This window comes from Panthera uncia, chromosome B4, assembly GCF_023721935.1.
Source record: "Panthera uncia isolate 11264 chromosome B4, Puncia_PCG_1.0, whole genome shotgun sequence".
Lineage (NCBI taxonomy): Eukaryota > Metazoa > Chordata > Mammalia > Carnivora > Felidae > Panthera > Panthera uncia.
Genome location: NC_064809.1, coordinates 129,072,260 through 129,081,538, shown reverse-complemented (window position 1 = coordinate 129,081,538; position 9,279 = coordinate 129,072,260). Strand labels below are relative to the sequence as shown.

Below are 9,279 nucleotides of genomic sequence, written 5' to 3'. Positions count from 1 at the left end.
CACGTTACCTTAGCCCTTTCTCTAGCCCCGTGACCCCAGTGGCATTTCTACAAGTCCAACGATCAGGGTCAGGGGGAAGCAGTCACTGCTTTCCTATGGATTCCTATCACCTTCATATACCACTTTAGTTCAGGTATTTCCTATTACATTCATTACAGAGCATTTTCTAGAGCCTGTGTCCCTGTCGAGAGGGGAATGAGAAGGTACTAAGGTCAGGACACACACCCTCACAAAATCACAGCGACAGGAAAACCCCAAACCACACCCAGCGTTGTGTTTTTGTTCCTGCTGACTCAGCACCTGCCTAACGCCACCGTTGGCCACTTCACTGTACTGTGTGGTCCGTCACAGGCTTACCAGCTGCGCCTGTGCTGCTGGGTCGGGACCCACCCCGTCTGACCTCGCTGCTGATGCTGAGAATCGGCACCACGGATCTCCCCTCCCTTGCTCCCAGCGTCGAAGGGACACCGCTGTGCCCTGACCCTCAGTTCTACCCTCTTGGGCTTAAACTCCATTTCTCCATCAGTCCGCCGCCCAGGGCCTCCCTTGCCTTCTGTCTTTGGAAGATGAGGGCTCGGCTCCCTGTTCTTCTCCCCGCTCCCCACCCCCAGCCTCACCCCCTGAGAGAAGCCCACTCACTTCTCCTTTTCCATCCAGAACAAGAGACCCTGTGCTGCGTGAAACACCTGGTCCTTTCTGCAGTTTAAATGTTAAGGACACGCAGACATCTGTCTTGCAGGAGCGAGCAGAGATCACCCTCCTTCTGGGGCGGGGACTACCATGTCACTTGTGTGTCTCCAGGATGCCGCCCCCTCTTGATGTTCTGCAGCCAGGCACGGCCTGGGGAACCCGACTCCTGCTTGGATCATGCTGGAAACCTTGCTGCGAACGGGACAGGGTGCTGGCATCACAGAGAAGGACCGGGGCCAAGGTCCCCAGGGAGGGTGCGGAGCCTGCTCAGGGTGTCACTCCGGGACCCGGATGGAAGTTCCCGGACTGTCTCCTAGCAAAGAGGACAGACAGACTGAGCAGGTGAAAATGTAGGACAGCAGGCGGTGTGAATCCTGTTTCAGTTACGTAGGTTCCAAATCACTTGTTGCTTTCCTGAAAGTCAAAGCCAACGGGGCCTGCGGCCTTCATCGCTGGTCGTGCTCTGATAGCTCCCGTGGGTCTGGAGCGCCCCCCCCCCCCCCAGACTCCAGGCCCCATGGCTTCAAGTGTTCCAGGACGACAAGGATTCCTCCCCTCCAGCTCTCCAGGTGACGCATGCTCCTGTCCCCTTGCTGGGAACCTCCACCAGCCCTCACCCTGCCCCTCCCTGACCCTGCAGACCTTTCCCTGGGATCTGGCCCTGTCACAGTCCCTCCCTCTGGCCTAAAGTGTCCCTCAGGGCACTCTGCACTCCCCCAGGCCAAGCCCACACTCCCCTCCAGGCTAAAAATCCCGGCTTCCCTGTGCCCTTCTCTGCCCCACTCTGCACATCCTCATGTAACTCAATGTAGCCTGTCATAGAAAGTTCTCTCCGTGCTGTGCTGGCTGTGGGTCTGCACAGACCCAGGTGTGAATCTGGAATCTAGAGCATCCTGCCTTAGAAACCTCGGGAAAGGGGAACAAGGGTTTTGCCTCCAGACAAAGTGTGCTAATTCCCCAGGCTGAGACGGGTAAATCAGGAGAGGCTCAGGCATTAAATGGCTGAGCCCAGCCCGAAACACAGGCCCCAGTTTGCCACGAAAGGTAGATGCTAATGTCAGGTGAGGGAAAGGAGTCCCTTCTCAATCCATCTCCTCACGTGGCTGTGACCCTTTCCCCTCTGGGGACTCGCACACTCCCTGGCACACCTGCAGCTGGACAAGGGGGGGACACCCAGAAGTTGGGGCACCAGCCCTGGAAACATGTCTGGGAGCCACAGGGAGGGTCCAGGCCCCAGGGGAGGGGCAGGGGGACAGGAGGAGCCTGGGGAGGAGGGGCCTCCCTATCAGGGAAACCTCCTGACCCGAGGAGGGGACTGGGCCTGTCCTGGTCTCAGCCATGACACCTACTGAGGCCCCAAAGCGACCCACCCAGCTCGGCTTCCCTGCGCCTGGCTGCTAAGGGTGGGAGCAGCATGGGCAGGACCCATGGAGCTTGTGTGGACTGAGGGATCCACTGAGGCAGAGATATCCCCTGTTCCACACCAGCACCAGCGTGTGTCCGCGAACAACCACCTCGGGCACTGTCCTAAGCCCTGGACACTTAACTGTCACACAGCCCACGGTCGGTCACTATTACTGTCCAGATGTTCCAGGCAGGAGTCCCGCGGACAAACTTGTTCCCTGTGCAGCCCAAGAGGGGCTCTAAGGAATCCCCGAGAGAAACCGTGATTATGGGGTGTCCCGCCAGCCGCCCTTCAGGGTGGGACCCGGCTCTTGTCCCTTAAAGGATGGGATGGCTCCCAGGTTCTGGGACTGTCCACCCTCTCTCTTCCTGGGCGTGGCCTGGCCCAGGCTCCCTGGGCCTGCTGGGCTGAGACATCTGCACACCCCGCACACCACACGACACGACTCCCGGGTAGGGCGGAAGCATCTGGTCTGATTAGCTGCAGCCTGGCCTCAGCCCTGGTCCTAGGAACGGAGGAGGACAAACCTGTGCTGAGCTGTCCTTAGGAGCCCTCTCCCCCCCCCCCCCACACCGTGAATGACTGCGACGTAGACACGGAGCATGTCACCCTTGTCCCCGCAGGAGAAACGCAAGGGTCCCAGAGGGGATGGGGCTTGGCCAGGACCCCACAGGGACCAGGTGGATGCAGGGATGTAGGGATGCAGGGCTCCCACCAGCTCCTCTCTCTCCAGGTCCTTCTTTCTCGCCCTGGTCCTGCTCTGGCCACACCCCTCCCCTCTCTGCTGATATTCCTTACTTGCAGCCCCATCCAGACATCTCCCCCCCGCCCCAGTCTCCTGGGCCGACCCTGCCTCCTGCAGCCCCTCTCGTGCTCCTCCTGCACCCCCAGTGTCTGAGCAGCAGCCTTAGTCTTTCCTGTAAAGTCTCTATAGGGATGCTTCACAGTCAGGAGCCCCGCGTGGGGCTCTGTGCTGATGGCTCACAGCCTGGCACCTGCTTCGGATTCTGTGTCTCCCTCTCTCTCTGCCCCTCCCCCACTCGGACTCCTTGCCCCTCTCTTTCTCTCTCTCTCTCAAAAATAAATAAACATCAAAAAGATGTTAAAAAGAAAATAAGTTGTGTTTTAGTCTGAAAAAGAAAATAAATTCACTCAATTCACAGTTCATCCACCCCGTGCTCCAAACACTGTGGCTCCTCCCGTGTGCAGTCTGGCGTGAGGGAGGCAGGGGCGACAGTGGCCTCAGCGGAGTGGTCACCGCTGAGATTCAGGACAGGCCAGTTCCTGGGGAAGGAGCAGAGCAAAGGATAGGGTGTCCAGGGCCGTGCCCCGAGAGGGGCAGGGAGAGAGGAGCGCCAGCAAGAGACAGAGCCCCCGCCACAGAGGAGTGGGGCAGGTGTTTGCAAAACGGACACAAAGTTGCAGCGCCAGGGTCGCAGGGCGTCAGGGTGTGGCCGAAATTCTGTGTCCGTCCCCAGGGACTTTGGTGGCGTGGCTTTCTGGATCTGTGCCCGGCGGTTTATGCTTGATTACAGCTGGTGGTTTCACCTCAGGATGCCCTGTGGGAACTCAGGCATTCCGTACATTACAAATGTGGGGCCTGGCACAGCTGTGCCTGGGCACCTGCCCGGACCCACAACACACACACACACACACACACACACACACACAGAGTGATGATGTCACAGAAAGGAACTGCTTCCGGGTTCTCAGCAGACCCGCCCGGAAGCACGGTCACCATGACAGGAAATGAAAGGATGTCATTAGAAGAAACGCATCATCCCATCAGCCCTTTGGTTTTGCTTTCTAGACTCTGACAGCGGCCCCACCTCTGTCGCCGGGAGCAAGTCACTAAAAAATTCCATGATGCGGTCACTCTGGGCACCGGGGGCAATCAGGTAGAGGACAGATGGCCTTACACTGGGGAAGGGTCCCCACAGTCAGTGCTGGCGGAGGACCGGTTCCAGGAAGACCTGCCCCCATCTTCCCAGACCTCATCTCCCCAGGACCCTGTCTCCCCAGGACCCTGGTCTTAGAGTTCTGCCCATGACACAGGGACCCCGAGGTGCTGGAAAGGGGACACGACACAGCCTGGGAACACTACTCAACCCTGGGCTGGGCACCTCCAGCCTGACCTCCCACCTGGCTCTAGGGAAGGGAGGCCACCTACAGGGGCGACAGAGCTGGGACCTCACACAGAGCAGCCTGGCCCGGATTCCAGACACTAACCGGACCTTCCATTGCCTGAGTCCCAGAGGCACTCAGGCTGGGCGGGCCCTGTACCCTCCCTGGGCTCCATTGGCTCCAGTCTGTCTCCCCCCCGGGGCAGCCCACCCTGTTCCCAGTTTTCCTGACGGGAGGGGCTTTGTCCTGCATGGCCTGCACCTGCTCAGGAGACCACGCCTCCACTCTCATGGGGGACCCAGATCCTTCCTTCCCTTCTTGGACCCTCACACACTTTGGTGGAGATCTCGAGCTGGATGTAGGGGTCTTTGCACATTTTCACTCAGCGTTCCAGAGGCAGACTTGGCAGAGGGGGGCTGTCATTCCCCCGAGGGGACAGGATCGCCTCCTTCTTATTTCTTGCCTGGGACCGAGGTAGCCTCGAGCTTTTAGATCATCGCCATGTCAGCGGTGTTGAGCGCTACTCCTGGACCCAGAGTTCATCACTAGTCTCGACTGCGGCCTTTACCGAAGCGTATCCACCCCCCCCCCCATCCCCCCCGGCTCAGGGAGACGGGGACAGGGAAAACTAGTCTCCAGGCCTCTGCTGCCTCCAGAGAGAGGGTGTCGTGTCGTGTGCGGGGCGTGCAGGTGTCTCAGCCCAGCAGGCCCAGGGAGCTTGGGCCAGGCCATGCCCACACGGGCTGCTGAAGGGGACTCAGGGACGGGTCACCTGAAACCTGCCCTCCGGGAGCTCCGTGTCCTGCGTCAGGGATTTCCTCCAGGGTACAGACACCTGTCCTCTCGCCTCCTGCCTCACTGGTCCCTGCTGCCCAGAGAGACCCTCCCCTCCCCGGACCTCTTTTGCCCTTGGACACTCCTTGAGGCTTCCAGGTAGGAAGGGCCTTTGTCAGAACAGAGAAACCAAAACCTAAACTTGCCCCCGAGGACTTAGGGATATGGCAGTTGGCAGAGAAGTTCTTCCCGTGAGGGTGGCATGAGGGGCCTGAGTCTAGGAAGGGGTGGGGCCCATCGATGCCAACTCAGCAGCTTCCAGGAGCTCTGATGGCATATAAGGCTCCCAGGTCCTTACAGGAAACCCCGAGGGGTGGGCATAGACCGTGACCAGGCAGAGAAGCAGCGGACAGAGAGCCGGAGACGGTGAAGGGACTGACATGGAGGCTGGCGCCCGGGCCTGGGACAGGTAACCCCAGCCCCCTGCATGTCCCCTGCTCCTGAGCCCCTGCTCCGGGCTGATGGGGACCTGCCACTCCCTCAAGGTCTCCTCCCGGGCCTCTGAGGGCTCCTCCTCTTCTCTGCCTCTCTCCTGCTGGCCTGTCCTGGGCCCACCGTGCCCCTGGGGCTGATGCCCAGTCTGCTTGTCCGGCCGGCCTCCCCAGGCACCCGGGGACTCATCCCCGACGCCTCTGTTCCTCAGCTTCCTCTGCCCCCCTAGGGAATCCATCCGTGCTGCTAGGGAATCCCTTCGGAGCTGTGGGCCAGGAAGTCTCTTTTGGCTTTACGATTTCGGTTTTGCAAAGGGCACGCATTATTTTCGTAACAGAAATTCCCATGATTGTTTAAGAAAAATGGTCTCTGGTATTCTCTTTTTCGGCACAGGCATGTGTAGGGCCTCGGTGCACTATGTGGCAATGGTTACTTACCCTTGAAGTCTAGGGAGAAAGGCCCCAGGGGAGTGGGTCAGCGGGGACAGGGATGGGACACCGAGGCCAAGAGGTGGGATGGGAGCCTACCCGAGCCGACAGAGAGGCCCCATCTGAGGGTCTGAGTGTCCCATGCTGCTCCGGGGGTGGGGGGGGCCACCTGTGAGCAGAGTGGGCTGGCCCCCCTGGAGCCCCCACAAGGGGTCCCAGAGGGAGGCCGGGTGGCTCCAGCAAAGCGAGTGGAAGCCTGTCCTCTGTGGGTCTGGCCGGTATGTGGGGTGCAGGGGTCAGGGGTGTGAGGTAAGGGGTCCAAAGAAACCAGCAAATGGCAATGAGCCCAGAAGAGATAGTTTAGGTTTCTAAAGCTGTAAGCATCTTTACGTCTTATGTGAAATCTCTCTTCTGTTCCAAACATATGTCAGTAAGATGACACTCCCTCCTCCAGGGGGGGCCCCGGTCTTTGACCTTCTCCCCCACCCCCCTGTTGGCAGTTGCCTGCTGGACAAGGACACCTTCCTGGAAAACTTCCACCTTGAGTGGTGGCCAAATAAGGCCTACCTCTGCTACGAGACGGAGCTCCCCAGCGGTGACCCCGGGGTTCCTCTGGGCCAACACAAGGACATCCTGTGCGATAAGGTGAGTGGCCCAGGCTGACGACAGCACGCAGGGCCTCCCAATCCTGGGACGTTCAGGGGAGATGTTTCCCAGAGCGGTCACCTGGGGTCCCTGCAGCTGCCACACCTCGGCCTGGAGTCAGGTGGGACTGTTCCTACTGTGGTCGCTGGCTTGGAGCCACCCATGGGAAAGCAGTCACAGTGGCCCAAGGTCTGGCACCGTCAGCCCCTGTCACCCGAAGCCCAGGGCTCAGCCACTCCCCTCCTGTGGTGCCAGAGAGCCCGAGTCCCGTTGGCTCTCAAAGATCCCCGCCCCCACTCGTCATTACAGGGGGCTCTGGTAGGACCCCCACCAACTGCTTGCAGATCCCGTCAAGGGCACTGTTCCCCACGCCAGCATGGCCCGGGGAGGCCCTGTCAGTGTCGGGGTACCCATCACGCCCCCCAGAATCTGCACTTGCACTCCCGACCTGAGTCGCCCCCTGTTCCTGGTTGATAATCCTTCCCTCGACAGGTTGGACCAATCTCCATGGTCCTGGGAGCCCCCACAGTGACATTCATCCCATGGACCCTGGGGGCCTCTCTCCTTGGCGCCCCTCCCCCCTTGTCACTGCACAGGGAGCCCTTTTGTATCCCACAGGTGGGAGTGGGGTTGGGGGGTGTGGATCCCTCCCTGGAGGACGCACTCACTTCCCTGGCATCAGGCCAGTGACCCTGAAGCCCACCCGGCCTCCTCCCTCCCCACTAGGTGAGCATCCAGAAGCCCCCTCCTTTGGGCGCAGACCTGGCGGGGCTCCAGAAACTCAGTAGTCAAGTTGAATCCCATTTGAATGCAATAGCTTAAAAGCCAAACTTCATGCCAATCCCAGGATGTGTGAAATGGCAACAATTTAAATGAAGACCTATCGGGGACAGAGTGGCACAGACCACAGTGAGCGGGGCAGGGTGCCAAGTCCTCCCCGGGTCCAGGCGCTGGACAAACGCCCCATCCTGTGCTGGTCTTGGAGCGCTGGGGGCGCTGGGGGCGCTGGATGCTGCCTGAAACCCCGCGCCCTCTGCCTGCTGAGGGGAGCCCTCCTCTAATTCTGTGCTGGAGGCCAGGACCTCGGCCTCCTCACGCTGGCCCCCCCCCTCCTCCGCGTTCACAGCAAATGACACAACCCTTTCCTGCCTCCTCTGTGCTCGGCCTGCCCGGGGAGGTCAGCCGGGCTGCCGCGCAGAGTTGTGCCGGCTGCAGCGGATCCAGGCCTGGGAGATGCTTTCTGTCCTGGAGAACAGACACGTGACCCTGCACCCCTTCGCCTCCCGCCTCTATACCGAGGAAGGATTTCAGAATGGGTTGTGCCTCCTGCGGGGGGCCGGGGCCCGCATCGCCATCATGACCTCCACGGGTCCGTGTGGACCTCCCGGGGTGGGCGGTGGGCAGGGAGAGGCCTGGGGGGACTGGCTACGAAGGCGTGGGCAGGAGTGGAATCCCTGGTGGAAGCCACTGGTGGCTGCACAGGCCAGGCTGACCTGGGACGGCAGGGGACAGCGGAGCGTGTTGGAAGAGAGAGTTGGGGCCAGGAGAGGAGTCCGGAACGGGCGGGAGAATAGCAGACGTGCAAGAGAGATGTGGGTGGGGTGTCCCGAGAGGAGGGGAATCCGGCTGGCCGAGACTGCAGGCTGAAGAAAGAGTCCCGGGGGTGAAAGGAGTCCCCGGGGGGACAGAGGGCAGCGGCGCCGTTATGAAGGGCAAAGCCTGTCCCTGAGAGTCAGACACGCTGTGGCCACCCCTGTGGCCCAGCTCACCTCCCGCCCCGTCCCGCCCCACTGCAGAGTTTGAGCACTGCTGGGAACCCTTCGTGGACACCCAAGGAAGAGCCTTCGAGCCCCGGGACACGCTGGTCTCCCAGAGTCAGGACCTCGCTGAGACGCCGCAGGTCACATGTGAGCTCCCTCCTCCCCAAGGCCTCCCCTGCCCTCCTCCATTCTGTCCTCTCTCTCTGGCCTTTCCCTGTCCCCTTCCTCTTCCTCTGGGTCACCTGCTCCCTCCCAGGGTGCCAGCTCCACCCCTGCCCCACCCAAGCCTCCTGCCTCGGCTTCCCCACCTCCTCGTGTCCCCCTCCCTTCCCATCTTTGTGGCTGCCAGACCACTTCTGTGTGCCCTCTGTCCACCTGTCTCACTGCCCGCCCCACTCACCTTCACCCTCCTGTCCTGGAGCAGAAAGCCTGAAGGGTGGGCCTCAGTCCCGCTAAGAACTCAGGAGGCCTCTGTTGGACAGCAGAATAAAACACTTCCTCCCAAGAAATGTACACTTGCCCTTCACCGCCATCCCCAGATTGATGTAATGAAGCCAGCAGAAGGCAATGAGCCCAGAGCAAATAGTCTTAAAAAAAAAAAAAAAAAGAACTGAGTAGGTTTGCTTGTCATTGAAAATCTTCTGTTCCAAATATACATCATGAAGATTGCACTCAGCGCTGTCAGAAGAGTTTTCAGAGTTTAGAGAAGTAATTACTGTAATTGATTCTGGGCAACCCTTATGGCCAGGGATCTAGAGACCAAAAACCTCCTCCTACAAGCCATCCTGTCAGCAGCACTGACTGGAAGTGACAGCCACGGTCTGCAAGAGAAGAGGAAGGAGTCTACTGGAGAGGAACCTCCCTTCTGAGGTCAGGTGGGGGCGGGAGGCTCTCTAGTCCTCACCCCTCCTGACTGGCCTGCCCCAGAGAGGAAGCCAGAGGGAGGGACTTCCATGCCCAG

At 60.2% G+C, this 9,279-nt stretch overlaps 1 long non-coding RNA gene across 2 annotated transcripts; it reads left to right on the top strand.

Moving 5' to 3' along the window:
* Positions 1-3,812: 3,812 nt before the first annotated feature.
* On the top strand, positions 3,813-9,044 carry LOC125919621 (uncharacterized). 2 transcript variants are annotated; one of them, XR_007456847.1, is made up of 5 exons: positions 3,813-5,152; positions 6,414-6,558; positions 7,685-7,927; positions 8,355-8,465; positions 8,743-9,044. It is a non-coding gene; the product is annotated as an uncharacterized LOC125919621 (long non-coding RNA). The 2 variants fall into 2 exon arrangements; XR_007456848.1 differs by lacking the exon at positions 3,813-5,152 and adding an exon at positions 5,374-5,462.
* The last annotated feature ends 235 nt before the right edge of the window (positions 9,045-9,279 follow it).